Here is a 26,629-nt window from a genome sequence, read left to right as displayed (position 1 = left end):
CTGGCAAAGCAGGCGGGGAACGTTGGTTTCCTCCGTCACTGAAGCAAGCAAGCCTCATGTTAGTTTCAAGCTGCCTGGCTGCTGGCTGCCATCTTGGCTGGCAGTTAATTTGCATATCTTGCTGATTAGCCAACGGGAAGGGTAGCGGTCGTACGCCAATTACCATGTTTCTCTTTTATTAGATAGGATATGTAAACATCTCCCACAAGTGTAAATGAATGAATTCAGCTGGGAGAGTACCTCCCATAAGCCATAAACAATATGTGACCCAGTCAGTCTTACTGAGAAATGAAATTTGCAATGAGGCAGACCAAAGCCAACCTAACCCAGTTTCATTTCTTAGGCCATCTATAGTCTGGTCCTTAGCACAGCACGTATTCTGCACTGTGATGAGAGAGTGAGTGCCAGCACAACAGATAGTCTTAAGTGTGATAGGGCAGAAAGAACACTTTGGCATCAGACAAAACTAAGTTTAAATCTAAGTTCCTTCATCCCAGTGTGTGCATTTAAGGAACTTTCTGAATCTCTTTGACCTGCAGTTTCATGCTTTGTCAAAGGTGTATATAAAAAGGCTGTTGCACTATTTGGTGGGAGGATTAAGGGAGATTTGTGTGTGAGTGTGTGTCACTAGCAAGCCTAGATGACTAGCCATCCCAGTTTGCATGGGACAGCCCAGGTTGTAACCTGAAGGTCCTGCATCCTGAGAAACAGCACCAGTTGGTAACCCTAATCCTCCCCTAAGCCCATAAAACTGTCTCTGAACTGCTACTATCCCTTAAAAAGGAAGTGGTAACTTCTAAACAACCTCAATTCCTTCCTTGGTTTTTCAGCTCTGAATGTGGAAAGACTCAAGACGTAAGAAACAGTATCAGTACTTTACACACAGTTATAACCATCTGAATTACCTACAGTCTTTCACCACCTTAGTTCACATGGAAGGCTTAAATATGTAAATTATAGCCTCAGCTAGTTAAGGACTGTTTCACTGAATGACATACAATGAAAGTAAAAAGAAAAGATTACTTAGCTTCCCAGCCCTGGAGAGGCCCAGTTCCCCCCTTTTGGTCTTTTGGTGGTTCACAATCTATTCTCATTCATTCTCAATCTCTCTCTCTCTCTCTCTCTCTCTCTCTCTCTCTCTCTCTCTCTCTCTCTCCCTCCCTCCCTCCCTCTCTCCCTCCCTCATTTTGGATCCCCACCACATACACACAATCTTGAATGTTATATTCCTCTACTAAAATGAACATTTTCTTCAGAACCAACCAATTATAGCTCTCGCAGAGGGAATTTTAAGGTAGAATCCATTCTTCAGTAAACAGTTCTGGGAAGTTTTACCTTCTCCAAACAATTATTCTCTTAGCCCACATGCAGCTCCCTGAGTTTCAGGCTGAGGATCTCTCTGGTTCTGCTATCAGAGGTTGACAAAAATGGGTGTGCCAAGCTTACCCAGTGGTAGCTATGGAGAGGATGAAGAAGGAGGGACTCTGGCTCTATTTCTTCTAAACGTATAAAGGAAAATGCAGCTTTGCTTTTAGAAAGCATGAAGAGAAAGACTAATAGATTTGAGCACAGAAAAGTTAATACCTACTTTATGGATTAATTATTATAAACATAATTTTTAAATTGTAATCTAGAAGACTATTTGGCATAAATATAGTTTAGTTAATGATCTCAATATAGAAATTGAAATAGTAAAAAAAGAAAATAAGTGGATCTCCTCAGAAAAAAATGAGCAGACACTCCCACTAGGATCGGGTCTGAGACAAAGATATCCCTTCTCACCAATTCCTTTCCAACATGGAATTGGAACTCCTTGCTAATGCAATAAAACAAGAAAAGGAAATAAAAAGGTATACAAATTAAGAAGAAAGACATAAAACTGCCTTTGGTGGTAGGTGATGTGATGGTCTATGCAGAAAATGTTAAAGAATTGACAAAAATAAAATCTGAAACTAATAAGTGATGATGGCAAGGTTAGAGGATGCAAGTTAATATACAAAAGTCAATCACTTCTCTATATGTCAGCAATGAACAAATGGAATTTGTGGAATTTGAAATTAAAACCACAGTACCACTTGCCTTAGCACCCCCCAAAATGAAATACCTGGGTATAGAGCTAATAAAATAAGTAAGAACTACATGAGGGAAGCTACAAAACGCTGATGAATAAACTCAAAGAACTAAATAAATGAAGAGATATTTCATGTTTATGAAAAGGAAGCCTTCATGTTGTCAAGATGTCAGTTCTTTCCAACTTGATCTATAGATTCCACACAATTCCAATCAAATTCCCAACAAGTTATTTTGTGGGTATTGACAAATTCATTTGAAAGTTTATATGTAGAGGCAAAAGACCCAGAATAGCCAACTCAATAATGAAGGAGAACAAATACCAAGGAGCATGATTGCTGGATAGTATGGTACTACTCATACCTGTTAGAATGGCCAAAATCTGAAACACTGACAGCCCAAATGCTGGTGAGGATATGGAACAACAGGAATTCTAATTCATTGCTAGTGAGAATGCAAAATGGTACAGCTACTTTGGAAGACAGTTTGGGAGTTTCTTACAAAACTAAACATACTCTTACATATGATCCAAAATCACCCTTCTAAAAAAATAAAAATAAAATCATGCTTCTTAGTATTTGCCCCAAGAGTTGAAAATTTATGTTCATACAACAACCTACACATGGATGTTTATAGCAGTTTGATTCATAATTTCCAAAACTTAATATAATATTGAATGTCAACTATAATTGAAATATAATCTACACTAATAAAAGAGAAACATGGTAATTGGCATATGACCGCTACCCTTTTCATTGGCTAATCAGCGAAATATGCAAATTAACTGTCAGCCAAGATGGCGGCCGGCAGCCAGGCAGCTTGAAATTAACATGAGGCTTGCTTGCCTCAGTGACGGAGGATCCTTGGAGGAAACCAACATTCCCCGCCTGCGGCTGCAGGCCTCTGAGCGGGCAGTTTAAGAAACATTGTAACAAATACCGCCGGGCTTCAGCCAGCAGATTTGCAACATTGTAAGCAAAGGCCAGAAACCTACTTTCAGTCGCAGAGGCCTAAGAGCTGGAGCCAAGCCTCAAGGTAAAGCTGGCCCAGAATAAAAAAAGAAAAGAAAAAAAGGAGCGGTTGGGAACTTCAGTCACTCCCAGCCTGAAAACAGCCTTCAGCCGCTCACCCAGACTGGCCAGGCACCCCAGTGGGGACCCCCACCCTGATCCAGGACACCCTTCAGGGCAAACCAGCTGGCCCCACCCATGCACCAGGCCTCTACCCTATATAGTAAAAGGGTAATATGCCTCCCGGCACTGGGATCAGCATGACAGGGGGCAGCGCCCAACCCCCCTGATCGCCCTGCGGCTCTGTGTGTGACGGGGGGGGGTGGGGGGCAACCGCCTGAGCAGCCCTGCTCTGTGCCTGATAGGGGGGAGCTCCCCAACCCCCCCCCCCCCACGGGCCCTGCTCTGTGTGTGATGGGGTAGAGCCATAACCTCCCCATCGGCCCTGCCCTGAGTGTGAGAGTGGCGGTGCCCCAACCCCCTGATCGGCCCTGCTCCGTGGGTGATAGAGGGTGGTGCCCCAACCCCCTGATGGGCCCTGCTCTGTGTGTGACAGGGGGCAGCGCCCCAACCCCCTGATTGGCCCTGCTCTGTGCGTGACAGGGGGTGGCGCTGCAACCTCCCCATCGACCCTGCCTTGAGTGTGACAGGGGACGGTGTCCCAACCCCCCAATTGGCCCTACCCTGAGCGTGACTGAGGGTGGCATCACAACCTCCCAATCTGCCCTGCTCTGTGCATGATGGGGCGGCGCCCCAACTCCCCAATCGGCCCTGCTCTGAGCCCGACCAGGGGCTGCACCTAGGGATTGGGCCTGCCCTCTGCCACCCGGGAGCAGGCCTAAGCCAGCAGGTCATTATCTCCCAAGGGGTCCCAGACTGCGAGAGGGCACAGGCCGGGCTGAGGGACCCCCGCTCCTGCCCAAGTGCACAAATTTTTGTGCACCGGGCCTCTAGTAAAATAATAATAATTGCCAAAACTTAGAAGCAATCAAGATGCCTTTCAGTAGGCAAATACATAAATAAACTTTTTTTTAAGTATGTTTTTATGTATTTTGGAGAGAGAGATAGAAACATCAATAATGAGAGAATCATCAATCAGCTGCCTCCTGCACATCCCACACTGGGGATCAAGCCCAAAACACAGGCTTGTGTCCTGACCAGTAATTGAGCCATGACCACCTGATTCATAGGTCAATGCTCAATTACTGAGCCAGGATGGCTGGGCCATAAATAACCTATAGTACATTCAGACACTGAAATATTATTTTGAGCTAAAAAGAAATGAGCTATTAATCCATGAAATACGTGGAGGAACTTTAAATGCACATTACTAAGTGGAAGAAGCAAATCTGAAGAGGCACATATTGTATGATTCCAACCAAATGACATTTTAGAAAAGGCAAAACTATGGAGACTGTAAAAAGATCAGTCATTGCCAGGGTTAGGGGTTAGGGAGAGAGGATGAATAAGTTTTTTTAGGGCAGTGAAAATACTTTGAATGATACTAGAGGCCCGATACACGAAATTCATGCAAGGGGCTCAGCCCTCACAGCCATGGTGGCTTGCCTCAGTGGCTTGCCTCGGCCCTCGCAGCCCTGGCTTCATCCGGAAGGTCGTCCAGAAGGATGTCCAGAAGGTCATTCAGCTGTACAGTCTAATTAGCATATTACACTTTTATAATTATAGATGTACATGTCATTATACATATGTCCAAACCCATAGAATGTACAATATAAACACTGAACCCTAATGCACACTATGGACTTTGGGTGATTATGATGTGTTACTGTAGGTTAGTAGCTGTAACAAGTGTACTCTCTGGTGAGGGATTTTTATAATGGGAGAAGCTATGCAGGGGTATATAGGAAATCTTTGTATCTTGATAAATCTCTCAACTTTGCTGTGAATCTAAAATGGCTCTAGAAAAATTGTGTTTTTTTTAATGAACAGACATAATCAGGCATTTTACAAGGAAGTAACCAATGTATGAAGAAAGTATCAGTTTCACAAGTAAGTAAACATATAGGTTAAAACATCAAGAAACAATTTTCCATTTATCAAATTAGCCAAGTCATATAATCTAAAGCCCCATGCTGCTGTCTGCAGGTAGAAATAGGGATGCTCAGGCTGGCCATGCGTGTGTTAATATCGTCACAGCCATTCTGTCATGGGGTGTCTTCACACATCCTTTCTCTGATGCAATATTTATTTTCCTTTTTACTCTCCATGAGAAAATTTATCCCCTCACCATGCTTATTTTAGGTTTGGTGGGAAGAAGGGGATAAAGAATCTGAAAGCTCTCTGCTCATCACCAAATGTATTTTTTCATATCCTATATAACAAAAGGCTAATATGCAAATTATCCCCTACGGAGTTTGACCAACCGTGAGTTCAACTGCTTGCTATGATGTGCGCTGACCACCAGGGGGTGGCGCGGAATGAAGGAAGGCCCCAGCCGGCAGCTTGATCACTGTCCAGGCCTAGGGAACCTACCCGTGAACAAATTTCTGGAACCGGGACTCTAGTAGAGTAGAAGGAAGGGAAGAAAAGGAACCTAGAAAGCTTAGGTCTAAATTACCAGTGATACTCACCTCTTTTGAATATGAAATCTTAAAGGGAGAATGACTTTTAATAATGAGAGCAAACACTGAGTGTTAATTGCTAGCTAGATACTGAGTACCACACTGCCAAGTATCTTATATCAATTATGTCACTGTCCTCCTGCCTAGAAGAAGGTGCTACTGTTCTTGAAACTGAGGCATAGCAGTCTCTGTAAAGGTTTGTTTTTACACATTGAAGCCCAGACACTGTAACTGTCCAGTGAGCAATGTAACTACCACATGGCGTGATTAACTTTAGTTGGTGTTTAGTCCGAGGCATTGACAAGGATTTACAGAAATGATGAGTGAAAAGTAAAATATCAGAGCTAGATGCAGAGAGTCAGGAGTTAGCTGCAAAGAGGAGAGAGTCAGTGCTGGATGGCATAAATCGTACAGATTCTATTTCTCCCTATTAACTGGAACTCCTAGGCACCTAGAATCATATCCTGAACATTTTAATAGTCTGTTCAGGGCCAAGGGGTCTGTCCCAAAGAGTAAAAGTAATAAATATTTGTGGAACATATGAGATCATGTCTATGAAACACAACATTTTCTACTCAACTGTATTATTCTGAATGCCCTAGAATTCTTATCCGACAACATTCCTTGGCGATGATTAATTCTATGTGTCAACTTAGCTAAGCCATAGTACCCAGATATTTGGTCAAGCATTATTCTGGATGTTTAGATGAGATTAACATTTAAATCAGTAGGTTTTGAGTAAAGCAGTTGACCCTTCATAAGGTGGGTGGGCCACAAGGTGGGTGAGTTGAAGGCCTTAGTAGAAAATGACTGATTTCCCTGAAGGAAGAGGGAATTTTGCTAGCAGCCAACCTTCAGACTTGAACAGTAACTATTCCATGAGTCTCCTGTCTACTGGCCTACCCAGCAGACTTGGGACTTGCCAGCCCCCACAATCACATAAGCTAACTTTATAAATAAATCTTTCTGTAATATATACACATCCCACAGGTTCTGCTTCTCTAGAAAACCCTGACTAATACAATATTCAGATAACTTTTCCCTGTCCTGAATTTACCACCCAGTGTGGACTGATACTGGTCCTGAGTCTGTTCCTCCAAATATTAATCAGGCACCCACTGTGTGACAGACATGAGTCCAGGAGCTAGAGATGTAAAATGTCAACAAGGAGGCCCTGGCAACAGGAGGCCTACAGTCTGAGTTTACCTCTGACTGTGACCCTTTGCAGAAATAGACAGTTTCCCCAAATCCCTATGTCTGTGACCACAATGTGAGGATTCATGAATATAAATGTGGGTTTGGGCCACAATCATGTTGTAAGGAGAAGGCAGAAATCATTAAAAAGATAAAAATTGGAGATAATAGATCCAGGTCCAAAGCAGAGAATACATGGTCTATAAGGTTTAAGCTAGTGACCAAAAAGTGGCAGAACCAGAGAGAAGGAGCTAGTGGAGAAGCAAAGATTGTTGTTCAGAATCAAATAATAAGACTACAGGGGGCGGGGGCAGGGTTGGTATGCACCCATGGAGGAGAGGCACCACTTGAGGAAGGTTTCATTGACCACACCATCAGATCTCCAGAACCTTCTCTGGAATGCAATATCTAGTCTGACTCAGAGCACAATCCAAAGGAGTGAAATGAAAAAGGCATTGCTTTCTCACTGACCAAGGGAATTGAGAGAGAGGGCTGAAGCTCAGACCAGGAATAGGAAACTGCTGTGTCTAGAAAATGAAAGAGAGGAACACGGTAAGTCTGGTGTGCAAAACCAGCCCCAGCTGGCCAGAAGAATAAGACTGTGTGCTTACAACGTAGCTACGCAGATACGGGCGTTGTCCCGGGGCACAGAGTGGATACTAGTATTATTTACTAGTATATTATTTGCTGATACTAGTAAGTGAATGGATGAACAAATTAAATCCCTAGAAGATGCTGACAGCTGAATGAAGGAAGAAAACCCAAGGGAAGTAAAAGAGAAGAGGATGGATACCCAGGAGGAGGTCCCTAGAGGAAGTGTTGATGCTTGTGGTTGGGCAGTGGGCAGCTACCACTTCTGCTTGGGAGGAGACAGTGTATTTCCTCCTCTGGTGCTGTCCTGAGACTCTCAACTCCAGTCCCGGTGTCTGAGACACACATCTGTCCCAAAGCTCAGGCTCAACCCTACCTTTCTAGACAATGCTCAGTTATTCTCGGTGAACTTATACCAAAGCTGGTGCTGTCCTTTTCCTCCTCTTTTAAAGCATTTTTTAAATTATACAAGTACTATCTTGTTATTTATTGAAAATTAAGAAAATCTCTGTGGGAGGAAATCATATCTTCACCATTCAAAGCACACATACACTTTCACGCACACACACACAAACCCAGAGCTGACAGTAAGTTACTTCTCATCTTTTTTCTATATATAAACTTGCTTCTTGCAATAGTTATAATCATTCTACATACACAATTTTTCATCTTTTATCTCTTAGCATTATGCCCACAGCATTTTCCTGTGATACAACCTAATTTTGTAAAAAATATGATACCTTTTTTATTATGTAGAATGCACAATATAAAGTTGACCGTTAGTAATATTTAGTGTAGTCACAATGTTGTGCAACTATCATCACTATCTGCTAGTTCCAGAACATCTTCATGACCTCAAAAGGAAACCTCATGCACATTAAGTAGTCATTCTCTACTCCCCACTCTCCCAACCCCTGGCACTCATTAATCTGCTTCCTGTCTCTATGGATTTGCTGACTCCGGATGTTTCACATAAATGGAATCACAATATGTGGTGTTTTGTGACTGTCTTCTTTGATTTCGAATATTGTTTTCAAGGTCCACCCACGTTGCAGCATGTATTAGCACTTTATTCTTTTTCAGGTGATACTGTTTTAAATTCTACTCTTCAGCTCAAAATCTTGTATGACTCCCCATTGCCTATCCAAATAAAGTCCGAGCTATTTCACATGGCATTCACTCTTCTACCACATCCTGCCTGTCCATCTTATCTGCACAAACCTACTCTACTTTCTTGCTTCTGCACTTTTGCCTAAGCCCCAACCTCTACATCTCTAAATCCATGGTTTTCAATGTATGGCCCCTGAATCAGCAGTATCAACATCACCAATAGGTTTTCATTTATAGAGACATGTGTTCATGGTACATTATCTACTTAAAAGCAAACCTATGATTAAAAAAAAGAAGAAGAACCAAACCAAGCAAAACATCATGGATATATTCCTAAAAGAGTGATGCCTCCCCAAGAAAAGCCTCAGACAAGTCCTTCAAAAGGCACTCCAGCCCTAGCTGGTTTGGTTCAATGGATAGAGTGTCAGCCTATGCACTGAAAGGTCCCAATTCGATTCCGGTCAAGGGCACATGCCCAGGTTGCGGGCTCAGTCTCCAGTAGGGAGCGTGCAGGAGGCAGCCAATCAATGATTCTCTCTCATTATTGATGTTTCTATCTCTCTCTCCCTTCCTTTCTAAAATCAATAAAAATATATATATTTTTAAAACAGGTACTCCAAGAGAAGGCATTGTTATCATAAGAGATGACAGCTTCATGCATGTTATTGCCTCTGATGACCTTCTAGTAGGATAAGATGTAGAGGTGATATTAATGATACTGACCCTTATAAGCCTAGGCTAATATGTGTTTGTGTCTTAGTTTTTAACATAAAGTTTTAAAAAGTTTAAAATAGAAAAAAGCTTATAGGACAGGAATATAAAGAAAGGAAATATTTTTGTACAGCTGTATAATGAGTGTGTGTTTTAAAAGTACCACAAGGGTGATGTGTATTCTTCCCATTGCACCACAGCAGGGAGCACCATAGCATTTATTGAGCACCTACCACATGATAAATGCTTTCAAATATGTGAGGTCATTATCCCTCCCACCAAGCCAATGAACCATCCCTATGTTATAGATGAGAATGTTGAGGTTCAGAAAGTGTGTTGGGTAATTGTCCATAATCATACAGTAAGTAGCAGGAGTAGGAGATAGACAGTTTTTTCTGATGAGAATTCTGATGTTCTTTTCACTCTACTAAATTCCTTCTTCTCTGTATAGAATTTGATTGTCTGATCCTAATTCTACAAATCAGGACAATAACAGTCATCTAGTGGCCTCTATGCAGGGAGTGAAGAGAGAGCTTCCAAGACACTAAAAAGCCCTGGGACAACCTTCCATGTTCAAACCTGCTTCAGTGGTGGAAAGTACTACAGCATTTCTAAGCAATTATATAAAGCTCAGCTGAGAGCTACTCATGACTTCAATATTCGTCAACAATGGATTTACAAAAAACAGAGTAAGCATCCAAGTAAATAAATCATTTTATGTATATGTTATAATTGTCTTGGCTAAAAAAAAAGTTTACCTTGGTAAGATTCAAGTAGAACACAGTTTGGAGACCCAAGTCTTTTCTTTCATGACGTAGTAAGCATCCTAGGCCATTTTCAAAATATTTTTATCATTCCATGACCATTAATTAGGTTCTTGACAACAGAATTAGGTTCCAAGTTAAAGCATCGACATTTAAAATACGTGGCAAGTTTTTATAAACAGGTTCCTTTGCTCTTATAATAGCACATAGATTCACACTCTTTGGAGCCCTTGAAGGGATGGAAAAAGAGCTTTATTTATTCTGTTTTAAGAACTTCAAAAAGATTTATCTTTTTCTTTTTAAATAAAAGTTTAATACATTCAGTAAAACTCACAAACTATTATGTGAACTGTTCAATGAATCATTGCAAATTGAGCACACTCATATAACCAACACCCAGATCAGGAAATAGCAGAACCTGAGAATCACCCTTACCTTGATCCTCCTCCAAGTCACTACTCTCTCCAAAGGTAATGACTATCCTGGCTTTTCCGGCTTTTGAATTGGGTATAAAGAGCATCATAAAGTTCTATGTATCAACCTTTGGATATATGCCTAATAGTGGAATTGCTAGTTCACAAAATATGAATGCACTCAGCTTCAGTTGATGCCACCAATCTGTTTTCCAATGTGGTTGCATAAAGTAGAGTCTGAGCATTCCAGTTGCTTCACATCCTTACCCACTCTTGGTATTTCCATTCTTTACAAGAATGTTTGCCATTTTAGTGGGTGTGTAGTAATATTTTACTGTGCTTTTCATCTATTTCTCTGATGACTAATGAGGTTGAGCCTCTTTTCTTATGTTTTGTAGCCATTTGGATAGTCTCTTCTATCCAGCCATCAATGAGGGAAATCCTCAAAATCTTGGCCCTAGGTATTCTCTTCTCATCTCAGTCATATGTTCTCTATTTTAATAATCTTTATCCACAGCTTGAATTAGCTGCAATTTTGTTTCACTTCTTCATTCACTTAGTATTCATTTGCTCAACTCCTATTAAGTATAATTCTAAGTACTGGGTAGGCAATAATGAACAAAAATAGACTTGGGATATACAAAGAACCCTTAGCACTCAACAGTAAGAAAATGAAGAATTCAATTTAAAAGTGGGTAAAAGACTTGGACAGACACCTCACCAAAGAAGATATACAGGTGACAAATAAGCATATAAAAATATCCTCAACATCATACATTATCGTGGAATTGCACATTAAAACAACAATGAGATACCAGGGTGCATTCATTGCAAGTTAAAATTCAAAACACTGTCAACCCCAAATGTGGAGAGGATATAGAGCAACAGGAACTCTAATTCAGTGCTGGTAGGAATGCAAAATGTTACAGCCACTTTGGAAGACAGTTTGATGGTTTCTTACAAAACTAACAACATAGTCTTACCATATGATCCAACAAATGTGCTACTTGATGTTTACCCCCAAAGAACTGAAAATTTATGTCCACACAAAAATCTGCACGCAGGTGTTTATAGCAGCTGTATTCATAATTGCCCACATTTGGAAGCAACCAAGATGTTCTTCAGTAGGTGAATGGATAAATAAACCGTGGTACATCTTGACAATGGAACATTACTCAGCACTAAAAAGAAATAAGCTATCAAACCATAAAAAGACATGGAGGGACTCTAAATGCACATTGCTAATTGGAAGAAGCCAATCTGAAAAGGCTGCATCGTGTATGATTCCAACTATATGATGTTCTGGAAGGGGAAAAACTATTAAAAAGATCAGTGGCTGCTGGAGTTGGGGAAAGAAAGGGATGAACAGTAGAGCACATGGGATTTTTAGGACTCTGAAACTATTTTGAATGACATATGTCATTATACATTCATCAAAACCAAAAAATACACACCATCAAGAGTGTAAACTACAAACATTGGGTATTAATTCATTGATTGTAACAAATGTGCCTCTCAGGTGCAGGATGCTGATGTGGGGAAGGTTGTATCTGTGGTGGGGGTAGGGGGCTTATGGCAACTGTATTTTCTGCTCAACTGTTTTGTGAACATAAAGCTGCTCTAAAAAAATAAAGTCTATCTAACGGGGGGGAAAAAGGTTTGTTCTTATATTCTAGAAACAGACACAGTAGTTACTCAAATAAGGAGGCAAACAAATGTAAAACTGCAATTGGTAATTGCTCCAAGTGCCACAGAGGTAAAGTATGTGATACTATCAGGGTATTGTAGGCATGGGGGTCAGGAAATATAGCCCCGAGGCAGTGGCAATTGATCTGGAATCTAAGAGAAAGTAAGGGGTCACTGAGCAAACGGGAGAAGAAGGATTTGGGTAGATGGAACACATATGGAAGGGCACTGAGCACAACATCTTCAAGGAAGTAAAGGCCAGGGCGTCCAGAGCACGGAGTGTACACAGATGATTTCAAAATCATCTTCGGTTTGGACCTTTCATCTGAGCTTCAGACTCTAATATCGAACTACCTACCTGATATTTCCACCTGAATGTCTCTTGGGCCCCTATAACTCTCCGGGAACTTTTTCTCCAAGTCTAGTCTTCTTTATACTTGTTCTAGCACAACGGTTATAACTAGCCCCTACACCCCTTGACAAATATCTGTCTCTCTTACCTTCCTGATATTTCTCAAAGTTGTCTGCTTCTCTCCAGCTCTTCTGCCACCACTTTCACATGGGCCAAAACAGTCTCCAGTGGAGATTATTGCAGTAGCACCCTGACTGCTCTCTGCACAGATACTTCTTACCCTCCTCAGGATACTTTACACACTGTAATCAAACGACCTTTCAAAACTGAAACCTGAGCCTGGCTGGTGTGGCTCAGTGGTTGAACGTCAACCCATGAACCAGGAGGTCACCGATTCAATACCCAGGGGGAACATAGGCCCAGGTTTCGGGCTCAATCCCCAGTGGGGTGCATGCAGGAGGCAGCCGGTGGATATTTCTCTTTCATCAATGTTTCTTTCTATCCCTCTCCCTTCCTCTCTCTCTAAAAGAATCAATTAAAACTAAAAACACACACACACACACAACAACAACAAAATAACCGAAACCTGATCACATCATCTCCTTGGATTTAAACCCAACAATAGCTTCCAATGCTCTTGGGAAATACGTGTAACCTGGACTAACACACAGGCCATGGCCTTTCCCTTGCCTACACATTCTGCCCCATGCTGCACTGCTCTGTTTGTCTGCCCTTCAGTCCCACAGGGCTTATTTGAGATCCCGGAATGGGCCATGCTTCCTGTCACCTTTGCACATTACTTTTCTTCTCCTGGGATGTTTCCCCCTCCTTTCTGCCTGCAAGCACGTACACATCTTCCAAACCTTAGCTCAAACATCCTCACACCAAGGAAGCTTTCCCAAACTCCAGAGTAGATTAAGTCCCAGGATCTGCTCTCATCTCTCTGACTGCCTTTCCTCCATAACACTTCGCACATTTATTGGTGTGATTCTGATAAATAGCTCTCTTCTTCAAGAGATAGCAACCTCCATGAACGTAGAAGATGATTTTATTTTTAAATTTCCACTTCTAGCATAGTTCTAGATAATAGACATACAAAAGATATTTTTGAACACATAATGAGTACCCTCATTGCTATCCTATTTATCTTCTTAGTTTTGGACAAATGCCTTCTCAGTAGAGAGTCCACCTTCTAAGGGAATAGAGTTGTCTTCCTCTAAGGCACAGTATCATGTGAAGGTCATCTACTTCCCTAAAATAATGTCTAGCCTGGCTGGAATGGCTCAGTGGTTGAGCATCGACCTATGAACCAGGAGGTCATGGTTGATTCCCTGTCAGAGCACATGCCTGGGTTGAGGGCTCCATCCCCAGTCATGTAGGGGCATGCAGGAGGCAGCCCATCAATGATTCTCTCTCATTATTGATGTTTCTATCTCTTCTCTCCTTCTCCCTTCCTCTCTGAAAGCAATAAAAATATATTTTTAAAAACTAATTCAATCAGTTTGCTATGGCATTTTAAATTCCCACTATTAAATTCATTTCCATTAGTTAAAGCCACCACAACTGTGCTGTCCAATAGCCACTAACCACATGTGGCTATTGTGTGCAGGAAATGTGGCTAGTCTATAGGTGTGCAGTACAGATGTGAAATACACAAGATTTTGAAGACTCAATTTGAAAAAAATTTTTTCAGAAAATCTCATTAATGATTTTATTGATTACATGTTGAAATGATAATATATTAGATATAGTGGGTTAAATAAAATATTTTATTAAAACGGATTTCACCTGTTTCTTTTTTGGTTTTTCAAATATAGCTACTAGATAATTTTAAATTACATATGAGGTTCTTGTTATATTTCTGTTGGACAGCACTTTCCTAACATATAACTTTCAAAACATAAAAATTCCTACATCATTAACATCCCCCAAGCAATTACCATCGTGTTTTTTTTTTTTAATAACCCAGGATCACATTGAAGTGAAACAGATGTGGGAGCAACTTTGTGTCAGGTCATAGGAACCAACTCTGGAGCTAGCTGAGGCCAGAAAAACCTGGTAGCTAGGGGGAGACAATGATTGAACAGCTTCAGGGATATCTCATAAATCAAGATGGGGAGTGCATCTGGGACTCGGGACGGACTGGACTCAGAAAACAAAGTCATCCAGACCCTGCTTGCTGCCTCTGCAGGCACATCTGTTTCATTCTTCTTTCTGTCTGCAGGCTGAGCTTCTCTGCCTGCCCTGTTCCCACGGCAGGACCTGCCCATCACACCAGCCCTGGAACTTACCTATTATAGTGATAGCCACACACAAACAGGCAGGCAGGACCTCAACTCTTCCTGTACCACAAGTTGGTTGTGCTGAGAGAAGGCATCCTCTAAAATGGGACACTCATATAGCAAAGGGCCCCAAGAACTGAAACAAAGAGAGGAATGGCAAAATACAACATGAAGAGAACAGTTTGCCTACTTAACAGCTTCTCTCTCAGCTTGAATCAGGTCATCATGGAAAGAACCTAGGGAAAACCAACTTTTCTGGACATGGTTGAGAAGGAATGCTTGTGCTATGGCACTTTAGGTTCCCAATGATGAAGTCATTTCTGTTAAAGCCACCAGAACTGTGCTGTCCAGTAGCCAGAGAAAATCCAGGTCAGACCAGCAAGAACCCAGGAGCACAATCAGAACAGAAGCAGGCAGAGAGGTGATGTGTCTGACTCTTGACCTTCACTACTTTTGAAGAAGTGAAACAGACCAAGAACAAATGAACAAAGAATGTGAAATAGTTAAATGTGGCGCCTAAGCCTTTCTTTTCCAGGAACTGACATAAGTTCTGTTTGTCTGCCTACATGGAATTGTGGTTAAGAACACATTTCTGAGGGATTGGGTTGGTTTCAATGTTTTACAGCAGCTGGTAAAAACAGAACTATGAAAGTTCAGTAGTCACAGACTTTTGTTTGGGTTTTAAAACAGGAACATGCCCTGGTCGGTTGGCTCGGTTGGTTGGAGCATCCAACCAACACACCAAAAGGTTGAGGGTTCAATCCCCAGTCAGGGTGTATACAGGAAGCAACCGATGGATGTGTCTCTCTCAAATATCTCTCTCTCTCTCTCTCTCTCTCTCTCTCTCTCTCTCTCTCTCTCTCCCCCCTCTCTTCCCCTTCCTCTCTCTAAAATCAATAAACATATCCTTGGGAGAGGATTGAAAAAATAAACAGGAACATTTTGCAATACTGAATATGTTATTTTTTCATGCCATTATTTTATTTAAAGATGTATTCTTTAAGTAAAACCAATTTTTTGCCACTAACATAAACACTTTAGTTTTCCTTTTTGCTCAAAAACCAGTTCGAGATATTACAATTTTAGAGGGAGGGAGAAAAGGAAGAAAAGAAGAAGAGAGAACATATCACAAATAAAGGGGAAATTTGAGACAGTTACACATGCTCTTCCTGAATGTTCTAGGTCAGTGGTCGGCAAACTCATTAGTCAACAGAGCCAAATATCAACAGTACAACGATTGAAATTTCTTTTGAGAGCCAAATTTTTTAAACTTACACTATATAGGTAGGTACATTGTTATTAACTTAATTAAGGTACTCCTAAGGCTTAGGAAGAGCCACACTCAAGGGGCCAAAGAGCCGCATGTGGCTCACGAGCCGCAGTTTGCCGACCACGGTTCTAGGTGATTACCAAATCCCGTTTCTTCCTTGGACCATGGAGATCTTGCCACAGAGTGCAACAAACAGGAGAGGTAAGAATTTATCTGGAGTAGCTATTTGCATTTGATTTTTAAAATATCTTTAAATAATGTGTATGTCCAAATGCTTTTCATTTACCTATAATAATAAAAGTGTAATATGCTAATTAGGCCAGATGTCCTTCCAGATGAAGCCAGGGCTGTGAGGGAAGCCAGGTCCCGGGGTGCCGGAGGGAAGCCGGTGCTGGCAGCTGGGGGAAGGAAGGCCTACTCTTGCATGAATTTCGTGCATCAGGCCTCTAGTTTACACATAAAAGAACTTTACTATGTATGCTTTTGATTTTTTTTTATTAGCATATACATCTAATATTATTTTATTTTACTGGGTTCGGAGAGATATATAGAAATTAAAAAGGGGTTCCTAGGCTTCTGCTTCTAGCCAAGATGAAATAACAAAAACCAGATTTATGTTACTGCCTGAAATATCACCACCCCCTCCCACCAAAAAAAAATGGATTAAAAAAAAAAGGTTTTAAGATACTAGATTTAGGCAACAAAGGACAGTGATGCCCCTCTGAGATGAGAAGCAAACAAGTGAGTGAGCCTTATGACTGCCCCATCTGGTCGCCCTGAGACAGTTTCCAGACTGTGGTGCAGAATAGGGAACAGAAGTGAAGCCTGGTGGGTTTCCTGAAGTGTGTAGACAAAGATGAGGTCTGGATTTAATTTGATCAGACAGTGGAGCAATTAATTTTTTTCAACAGGGTACTGTTGAAAACAATAGAGCAATCAACTGCCAATCAGTAGAGGCTAAACACTGCTTGTGATTCTGACAGAGGAGAGGCAGACAGCTTAACAGAAAGATCAAGGAAAGAGACAGTCAAGCTAAAACCACTGTCATCTAGGATTACTGTGCACATGCCCAGAGCTGCACACATCAGAAGCTTTGCACTGTGGGAGAAATAGACGTCACTAAAATCGTACAACCAAGCCAGCAGACAAATAAGCAAACATCAGTAAGCCTGGGATTGGAGAGGTGAAGTGAAGACTCAGGATCCAGAGTTGTTACAATATCTAAAAAGTTCTCTCTCTCTTTTTTTTTTTTTCAATAAAAAATTACAATACATGCAAAGAAACTGAAGTATGAATCGCTCACAGGGTAGGAGGAAAGCAGACAACAGAAACTCCCTGTGAGAAGGCCCAGATGTCAGAATTAACCGACAAAAACTTCTTAGCAGCCATTCTAGATGTATTTAAAGAACTAACGGAAGAAAAGGAAGGTCTGATGACAGAGTTTCATCAAATAGAAAAAGTAAAGATAAATTATTTTTTTAAATTTGATCTATAGATATTGATTCAACACACTCTCTCAAAATCCCAGATGGCTTCTTTGCAGAAATTAACATAGTGAGTCTAAAATTTATATGGAAATTCAAAGGACCCAGTCTTGAAGGGAGAAAAAAAACAATTTGGAATGATCTCACATCCCAATTTTATAACTTATTTTAATGCTACAGAAATTACGACAGTGTGCACTAGCATAAAAATAGACATATATCAATGGACTACAATTCAGAGTAAAAAATAAACTCTCACATTTATGATCCAGTGATTTTCAACAAGAGTGCTAAGATAACTCAATGAGGGAAAGAATAGTCTTTTCTACTATATATCTCTTATAACAAACACACTTTAAGTATAAAACACAAAGAGTCAAAAGTAAAATTATGGAAAAAGATATGCCATGCTAATCAAAAGAAAGATGAAGTAGCTACATTTATATTAGAGAAAGCAGATTTCAGAACAAAGAATATTACCAGGGATAAAGAAGGTCATTTTATAATAATAAAGGGTCAATTCATAAAGAGGACAGAATAAACTTAAACATTTGGGCACATGATAACAGAGCTGAAAGATACATGAAATAAAAACTGATAAAATTGCAAGGCAAAAATAAAGATTCCAGGAACCCTCTCTCAATTGTTGGTAGAAAAAGTAAACAGAAAATCAGTAAGGATATGAAAGATTTGAAAAACACAATGAACCAATTGTATCTACTTAACTCATCAGAGTCTACCTCCAAGAAATAATATGTCACATCCATTCCTAATAAAAATTATTGGTAAAGTAGGAATAGAAGGAAATCTCCTCAATCTAAAAAAGGGTGTCTATGAACACTTTCAGCTAGCGTCATACTTAGTGGTGAAAAATTGAAGTCTTTTCCCCTAAGTAGAGACAAAACAAGGATTTCTGTTTTTACAACTTCTAGTCAACAACTATACTGAGATTCAAGCCAGTATGATAAAGAAAAATATAAAATAAACATAGCCAGTTTGAAAAGGAACAAGTAAAATTCTTTTTTTTTTTTTACAGATGTCTTGATTGTCTATGTAGAAAATAGAAGTAATCTAATAGAACTAATGAGCAAGTTTAGCAAGGTTGCAAGACGCAAGATCAATAGTATTTTTAAAAATTGAATTTTATGAGCTAGCAACTATCATAATTTAAGTTTTAAAATACCATTTACAATAACATCAAAAGTTATAAAAATTTTAAGGATAAACCTGGCAAAGGATGCACAAGGCCTATACATTGAAAACAACAAAACATTGCTAAGAGAACTTAAATGAGACCTAAATAAATGGAGAGATATACTGTGTTCATTGGCTAGAATATTCAATAGTGTTAAGATGCCAATCCTCCCCAAATTGATTCATAGATTCAACATAACTTATAATAAAAATCCGAGCAGATTTTTTTATAGAAATTAAGAAGTTGACTCTAAAATTCGCATGCAAACGTAAAGAATCTATGTAGCCAAATCAAATTTTTTAATTTTTAATTGATTTTTAGAGAGAGAGGAAGGGAGAAAGGCTAGAGATAGAAACATTGATGAGAGAGAAACATCAATTAAACATCAATTTAGCTGCCTCCTGCGCGCCCCCTGCTGGGGATCAAGCCTGCAACCTGGACATGAAACTAGACCACCTTCTTACATCACACACAAGAATAAATTAAAAATGGGTTAAAGACTTAAATGTTAGACTCAAAACCATAAAAATCCTAGAAGAAAACATAGCAGTAAAATCCTGGATATTTCTCAGAGCAATACCTTTTCTGATATATCACCTTGGGCAAGAGAAACGAAAGAAAAATAATCAAATGAGACTACCTCAAACTAAAGAGATTTTGCACAGCAAAGAAAACCATCAACAAAATAAAAAGAATCCCACTGAGTGGGAGAACATATTCATCACTGATACATCTGATAAGGGGTTAATTTCCAAAATATATAAAGAACTCATACCACTCAACAAAAGGAAGACAAACAATCTAATTAAAAAATGGGCAAAGGACCTGAATAGACACTTCTCCAAAGAGCACATACAGATGGCCAAGAGACAAATGAAAAAATGCTCAAAGTCACCAATCATCAGATAGATGCAAATTAAAACTTACAATGAGTTAAAACTGCCAGAATGGCTACCATCAATAATCAATAAATTAACAAACTACTGGTGAGGATGTGAACAAAACAGAACTCTAGTACACTACTGATGGGAATGCAGACTGGTGCAGCCACTGTGAAAAACAGAATGGAATTTCCTCAAAAAATTAAAAATGGAAATGCCGTTTGACCCAGTGATCTCACTTCTGGACATACTAGAGGCCCGGTGCACGAAATATTGTGCACAGGTAGGGTCCCTAGGCCTGGCCAGTGATCGGGGCCGATTGGAGCCTTCCTGCTGTTGGCCAGGGCCTCCCTCCCTGGCTGCCAGCTGTCAGCCAGGGCCTTCCTTCATTCCACGCCACACCCTGGTGGTCAGTGCACGTCATAGCGAGCAATCGAACTCCTGGTCTCCCAGTTGAACTCCCAAGGGGAAAATTTGCATATTTGGCTTTTATATATATAGGTATACTAAGAATCCCGAAACACCAATCAGAGAGAATACATGCACCCTTATGTTCATAGCAATGTTACTTACAATAGCCAAGACCTAAAAAAGCCCAAGTGCCCATCAGTAAATGAGTGGATAGAAAGGCTATGGTACATTTACACAATGGAATACTATACAGCTGTAAAAAGGAAGAGTCTCTTACCCTTTTCAACAGCATAGATGGACCTGGAGAGTATTATGCTAAGCAAAATAAGCCATTCAGAGAAAGACAGATATCACATGATCTCGCTTATATGTGGAATCTAATGAACAAAATAAACTTATGAACAAAATAGGTCCAGGGGCATGGATGCATGGAATAGACTGACAGATCTCAGAGGAGAGGGGGATCGGGGGACAGGAAGAGATTAACCAAAGAACTTGTATGCATATGGTCACAGACAATAGTGTGGTGAAGGCCTGGCTGGTGTGGGGCCTGGGTGTAGAGGGCTACGGTGAGGAAAATGGGGGACCTCTATAATACTGTCAACAATTTAAAAAATGAAAAAGATAATATTCAAACATCATTAGGATGAGTCACATTGAGTAACCAGTTTAAGGAGCAGAAGTCAAAAGCTATTTCAAGTCTCCCACTTTGTACCATTTCAGAATAGGATCTATATCCCTTTCTAGAATTTAACATTCTCCTTTTCAGCTGAAATTCATTTTTTCCACATATTTTCAATAGACCTGAGATATATATATACACACAAACACACACACACACACACACACACATACACACACACTCTGAAATCTTTATTGTTAAAAGTATTACATAAGTCCTCTTTATTCCCCTATTGATCTCTTTTAGCTTGCCCCTGCCTCTCCCAGGCCTTCACCACCCTATTGTCTGTGTCCATGGGTTATGCACATATGCATACAGGTTATCGTATTTTTCCGTGTATAAGACACTATTTTTTTCTAAAATGTTAGACTGAAAATCGAGTGGCATCTTATACATGGAAGTCAGCCAGGGAGGGAGCTGCTCAGGTGCATAGCTGCGCATACCTTGTCAAACAGGCTTCCTCCAATCACGAGCCTTATTGTTACTGTTGTCAGCTGATGCCATAATTGGAAGTGGAGGTGGAGAGTGTGCAGATGCAACAGGGCCTGAGCGTTCTGAGCCCATAAAGATGTCAAAAAATAAAAAGATAAATACTGGTAAGCGATTGTCTTACTCTGCAAAATTCAAACTGGTGTAATCAGCTATGCAAAAGAGCATGGAAATAGAGCTGCAGAGAGAGAATTTGGACCTCCTCCCACTGAGTGTATGATCAGACAGTGGAGAAAACAGGAAGAACAACTCCTTAAGATGCCAAAAAAGAAGAAGGCCTTCAGAGGAAAGCCAGCAAAATGGGCAAACTTGGAGCAGAGGCTTAAGACTTGGATTATGGAGTAGAGCCAGAGTGGCTTATGTGCGTCAACCAAGCTTATTCAATGTCAGGCAAGAATGTTTGCAAGCAAAATGAACATTGTTGATTTTACAGGAAAGGCAAAATGGTGCTTCAATTTCATGAGGAGAGAAGGGTTGGCCATGAAAACATGAACAAAGTTAGCTCAGAAAATGCCACCAGTTTATGAGGATTATCTCACATATATAGACAGTGACTCAGAAGACAGCAGTGATACAATAGAAGTTGAAGAATTTGATATGTCTGGAACTAATAGTGATGAAGAAGAGAGCAGTGATGCAACCGAGGCTGAATAAAGTGATATGCTGAGGTTCGAAAGTCTATTCCATGCTTATGTGTCTCTGGATCTATTTTGTTCATCAGTTTATTTTGTGTCTTATCTATTATATTTAAAGAGGGAAAACTCCCTGGGGCCAGAAAATCCTCCTGATCCTTGGTTCAATCAGGGGTTTCAAATGCTCTCTGTCAAATGAGTATTGAAAGGTCACCAGTAGCTACCCCAAGGTTTTAAAAGCTTAATATTGAAATTCTCCCTCTGACCTGATATTGGAGGGTAGAGGGAGTATCAGAAATAAAAATAATGGACCAGGACTTAGTTTATTTAAAACTGGTTAAAAATAAGTTTGGTGCTTTGAATTGTTTTAGGAGAAATCACAAAGATGAGGCTCAGTGGCGGAAGCAAAGAGGTGCATGAGAGAGCTGTAAGTATCCTATCATCTTCTTAGCATCTCTCCAGCAGCTAACCCACAAAGCAATCTTTTTGTGTGAAAAAAATGGTCCTTTTCTCAATATTATTGAGTAAAATCTATCTCATCTTAAAGATTTGTAAGTTGATATGATATCTAAGTAAAAACTGTGCTTTTACTATGAAATATTATCCTGATTTCAGCCAGATTACTACCTCTAAACATTTCTTAGGCACAAATGCTGCAGCCAGCCCACTTTTGTTCCATGATATAAGTTAAAATTACCTAAACTTTTACAATCCAACACTGCTCTATTTTCTTTACTGTCCAATTCTAGGGACCCAGGGACACTATGATCATTAAAGTGTTGAAGATTTTAAGTATCCAGGTATCAGTTAAAAGTTATAAAATTTTAAGCCTACACTTACCAAATATACCAGTTATTAAGCACTTTATGTGTTATTTCCTTTTTTAAAAATATGTTTTTATGTATTTCAGAGAGAGGAAGGGAGAGGGAGAGAAGGAAACATCAATGATTAGAGAGAATCATTGATCGGCTGCCTCCTGCAGGCTCCCACCGGGGATTGAGCCCATAACCCCAGCATGTGCCCTGAGTGGGAATCAAACCATGCTCTCCTGAAAAAAGAAAGAAAGAAAATTTAAAAAAGTGACCTCCTGGTTTATAGGTTGACGCTCAACCACTGAGCCATACCAGCCAGCTGTGTTATTTCCTTTACTACTCACAATAATTAATAATATCTACCTTTGCTATGATTGCCCTGGTTTTATAGATGAGGAAATAAAGACATCATGGGAAAATCAGAGGCTGGGAGATCTGGGCTGGTACCACCACCTTCTTCAAACTTCCTGGTGACCTTGGGCAGGTGTCCTTGGGCATTTCACTGGTTCTTCATTTGCAAAGAAACCTCTCTGGGTGGCTTTATTTTAGTTAGTTAGTTAGTTAGTTAGTTAGTTAGTTTATTGGGTTGACATTGGTTAATAGAATCATATAGGTTTCAAGGGTATCTTTCTATGATACATGCTCTCCAACACCCAAAGTCAAATCATCTTCTGTCACCAAATATTTGGCTCTCTTTACCCCTCCCAAGTTCCACCCTCCCCTCCACCACCCCCGCCCCCCCCCCGCCCCGCCCTTTCCCTCTAGTAACCACCATACTGTTTTCTGTGTCTATCAGTTTCAGTTTTATAATCCTGGTGGTTTCTAACATCTAACATTAGATGGCAGTGACTCTAAGCTAACAGCCCTTGTAGGTCCACTGTGCTCCTATTAAGCAGTGGAAAGGAAGCATCTGTGTTACAGAGACTTAGAGATGAAAGGAACATCTTTTACTGCCTTGTGAACTGCTCCAATAGGAGGTTTTATTTCCGGATGACATCCACTTACTACACAAAAGAGAAATGATTACATTGCTTGAGGAAGTACACACTAAAATAGCATAGAATTTATGTAGCGGTGAGAGCGTGCCATTTGGGTGAGATGGTTGTATTATTAGTATCTAATTACCTTTCCTTGGTAGTTAGAGAATCATGTGACTTGTTAACTCTAAGGCCTCTTAGCTCACAAAGGCATGGTTTTAGAGGTGGTATAGGTCTGAAGATACTATTGTGAGAGTGCTATGACTAAGGCATCTCAGACAATACATGTAAATTATTAACTCCAATTCTAAGCACTCTGTTATTATTAAAGTTAGAGTCCATAACTAGGGAATCCAGGTGATGGTGAATGGAGTCAGAGAAAAGGCAGGGCCTACCAATCAGGTCTAAAATTTCCCCAAAACATTTCTGTGCATCTAATAGTATTTATTTGATGGAATATACTTATTTTCCATAAAAAGGATATTTTTGTTTTCTTATCTAATATTTAACTCAGAACATAGCAGATATTCAGTGAATCTCAAGCTGGTTTGGCTCAGTGGCTAGAGGGTTACCTGTGGAATGAAGGGTTCCAGGTTTGATTCCAGTCAAGGGCACATGTCCGGGTTTCAGGCTCAATCCTCAGTAGGGGGCGTGCAGGAGGCAGCCAATCAATGATCCTCTCTCATCATTGATCTATCTCCCCCTCTCCCTTTCTCTCTGAAATCAATAAAAATCTATTTTTTTAAATGGTGTCCCCTCAAAAAGATGTATTAAAGCCCTAACCCCCAGTACTTCAGAATGTGACCAAATTTGGAAATTTACAGAGGTAATCAAATTAAAATGAGGTCATTAGGGTGGGCCCTAATCCAATATGACTTATAAAAGGGGGAAATTTGGACACAGAGACAGATATGCACAAAGGGAAGACTATGTGAAGAGACAGGGGTTGAAGATAGCCATCAACAAGCCAAGGAGAGAGACCAGAAGCAAATTCACCCTTCACGCCTTCAGAGTGAGCACAGCCCTGCTAACACCTTACCTCCGACTTCTGGCCTCCAGAACTGGGACACAATCAGTGTCTGCTGTCCTAAGCCACCCAGCTTGTGGGACTTGCTACAGCAGCCCCAGCAAACTAATACAGCTGGGATTTATGACTTTCCTCTTCCACAGTGCGGTCTGCCTTCCTCGGTTTCCCACCCCTAGCTCAATGGGTTACTTTTCTGCGTGAGGAAGCCCAAACCTTACTTAGGGTCTAGATTTTCAGCCAAAACTATGAAGCCCTTGGGCATAAAAATCCTGAAAAGGAAAAACCTGAAGCCATTTTATCTTCTCATTCAATGCAATCAGCATTGTGTCCCTGCTGCAAACTTCACTCTGAGTATTTAAACAAGTGATGGTTAAGGACCCACCACCTAATTCCAGAGAGACGGGTTAGTTTTCTTTGAAAGCAGGAGCCTGACTGACAGCGCAGACTTCAGAGCCTAGGCTCAGCACAACCAACCTTTGGTGTTTCTGTTCTCCTTTGACCCAGAATAGAAAAAAAAGAAATAGAAAGCAGAAGGGTAGAGTTTAGAGTGACACTATCTCACTCTTCAGGCAGGTTCAGGGTCAACTGACAGTGGAGTAGGAAGTCTGGTCAATCCAGCAGCTGAAGGGTCCACAGTCCTTGCGGCATGATTGTTAATGGCTCCAGCAGGTGCAATAGGAGCAGCCCCAGGTGAGTCATTTTTCTATTGACGCAGGCCCTCCCATTTATGGGTTAGCTGGATCTAGTTATGACTTTTATCAAGAGTGGACAGGGCACGCAGACACAGACAACAGTATGCTGATAGCCCAAGGGAAAGGGGGAGCAGGGATGGAAAGAGACTTTACTTTGGGCGATGGGTGCATGATGCAGTGTGCAGATGATGTTTTGTGGAGTTGTACTTTTGAAACCTGTATGGTTTTGTTACCTAATGTCACCCCAATAAACTAAAAAAAAAAAAAAGAGGAAGAGTGGGCAAGGTTGAGCAGAATGGGTGAAGGTGGTCAAAAGGTATAAACTTCCAGTTGTAAACTAAATAAGTTCTGGGGATAGAATGATGTAACGTACACATGTTATTTCCTTAGTTAATAATACTGTATTGTATACTTGAAAGTTGCTAGGAGAGTAGGTCTCTAAAGTTCTCACAAGGGAAAAAATTTGTAACTGTGTGTGGTGATGGATATTAACTAGACTTACTGTGGTGACCATTTTGTAATGTATACCTATATTGTGCACCTGAATCTAATATATGTCAATTATACATCGATTTAAAAATAGTGTAAAAAAATAGTAAATCCACTACAAAAGGTATACCTGGATCCTGAGTCCAGAGATATCTTGTTTAAACAAAAAAAGAATGTATGCTCAAGGATATGACCACCAGCCTGTTGATAAGTAAAGGCTGGTATCCTAAAAAGGAAAGAAAAAATAAACTAAAGTCTTGATGTGCATTAACCAAACTTGCACACTCTAATTATTTACCAAATAGAGGTTGGAAGTCAGATGTCCAGACAGGGTCCAGTATTCTATTTCTTTTGCCAACTCTTACTTTATAGGCAATAGATCATCAGAACACTTTATGTTTTAAAGTAGTCCTGTTGTTGTTTTTATAATTGCCACTACTTTTTCCACCTATTTATTCTTCCCACAAATTTTAGAATTATTTTGTTCCATTCCTTCTAGTTTCTTTTTAGAATCTATTGTTATAGCTGTATCTATGTGTATATATATATATATATATACATATATATATATATGATGTTATTATCTTTTTAAATGGTACATTTAAAACTTTTTCCTATAGCTCCAAAGCTTCATAATTATATTTACTTAAATTCTATCTTTATTCTTGGACATTTAAGTTATGTTATCTTTTTCACAATTTAAATAATTCCATAACAAATATCTTCATGCATATAATCTTTTCAAATTGTGGATTATCTCTTTAGAGTAATTTTTCTGAGGTAAAAATTATTGGGTCAAAGAAGTGGGAGCATTCTTAGGGGT

This window comes from Myotis nattereri (genome assembly GCF_964212035.1).
Source record: "Myotis nattereri genome assembly, chromosome: 8".
Lineage (NCBI taxonomy): Eukaryota > Metazoa > Chordata > Mammalia > Chiroptera > Vespertilionidae > Myotis > Myotis nattereri.
This window is presented reverse-complemented; position numbering follows the sequence as displayed.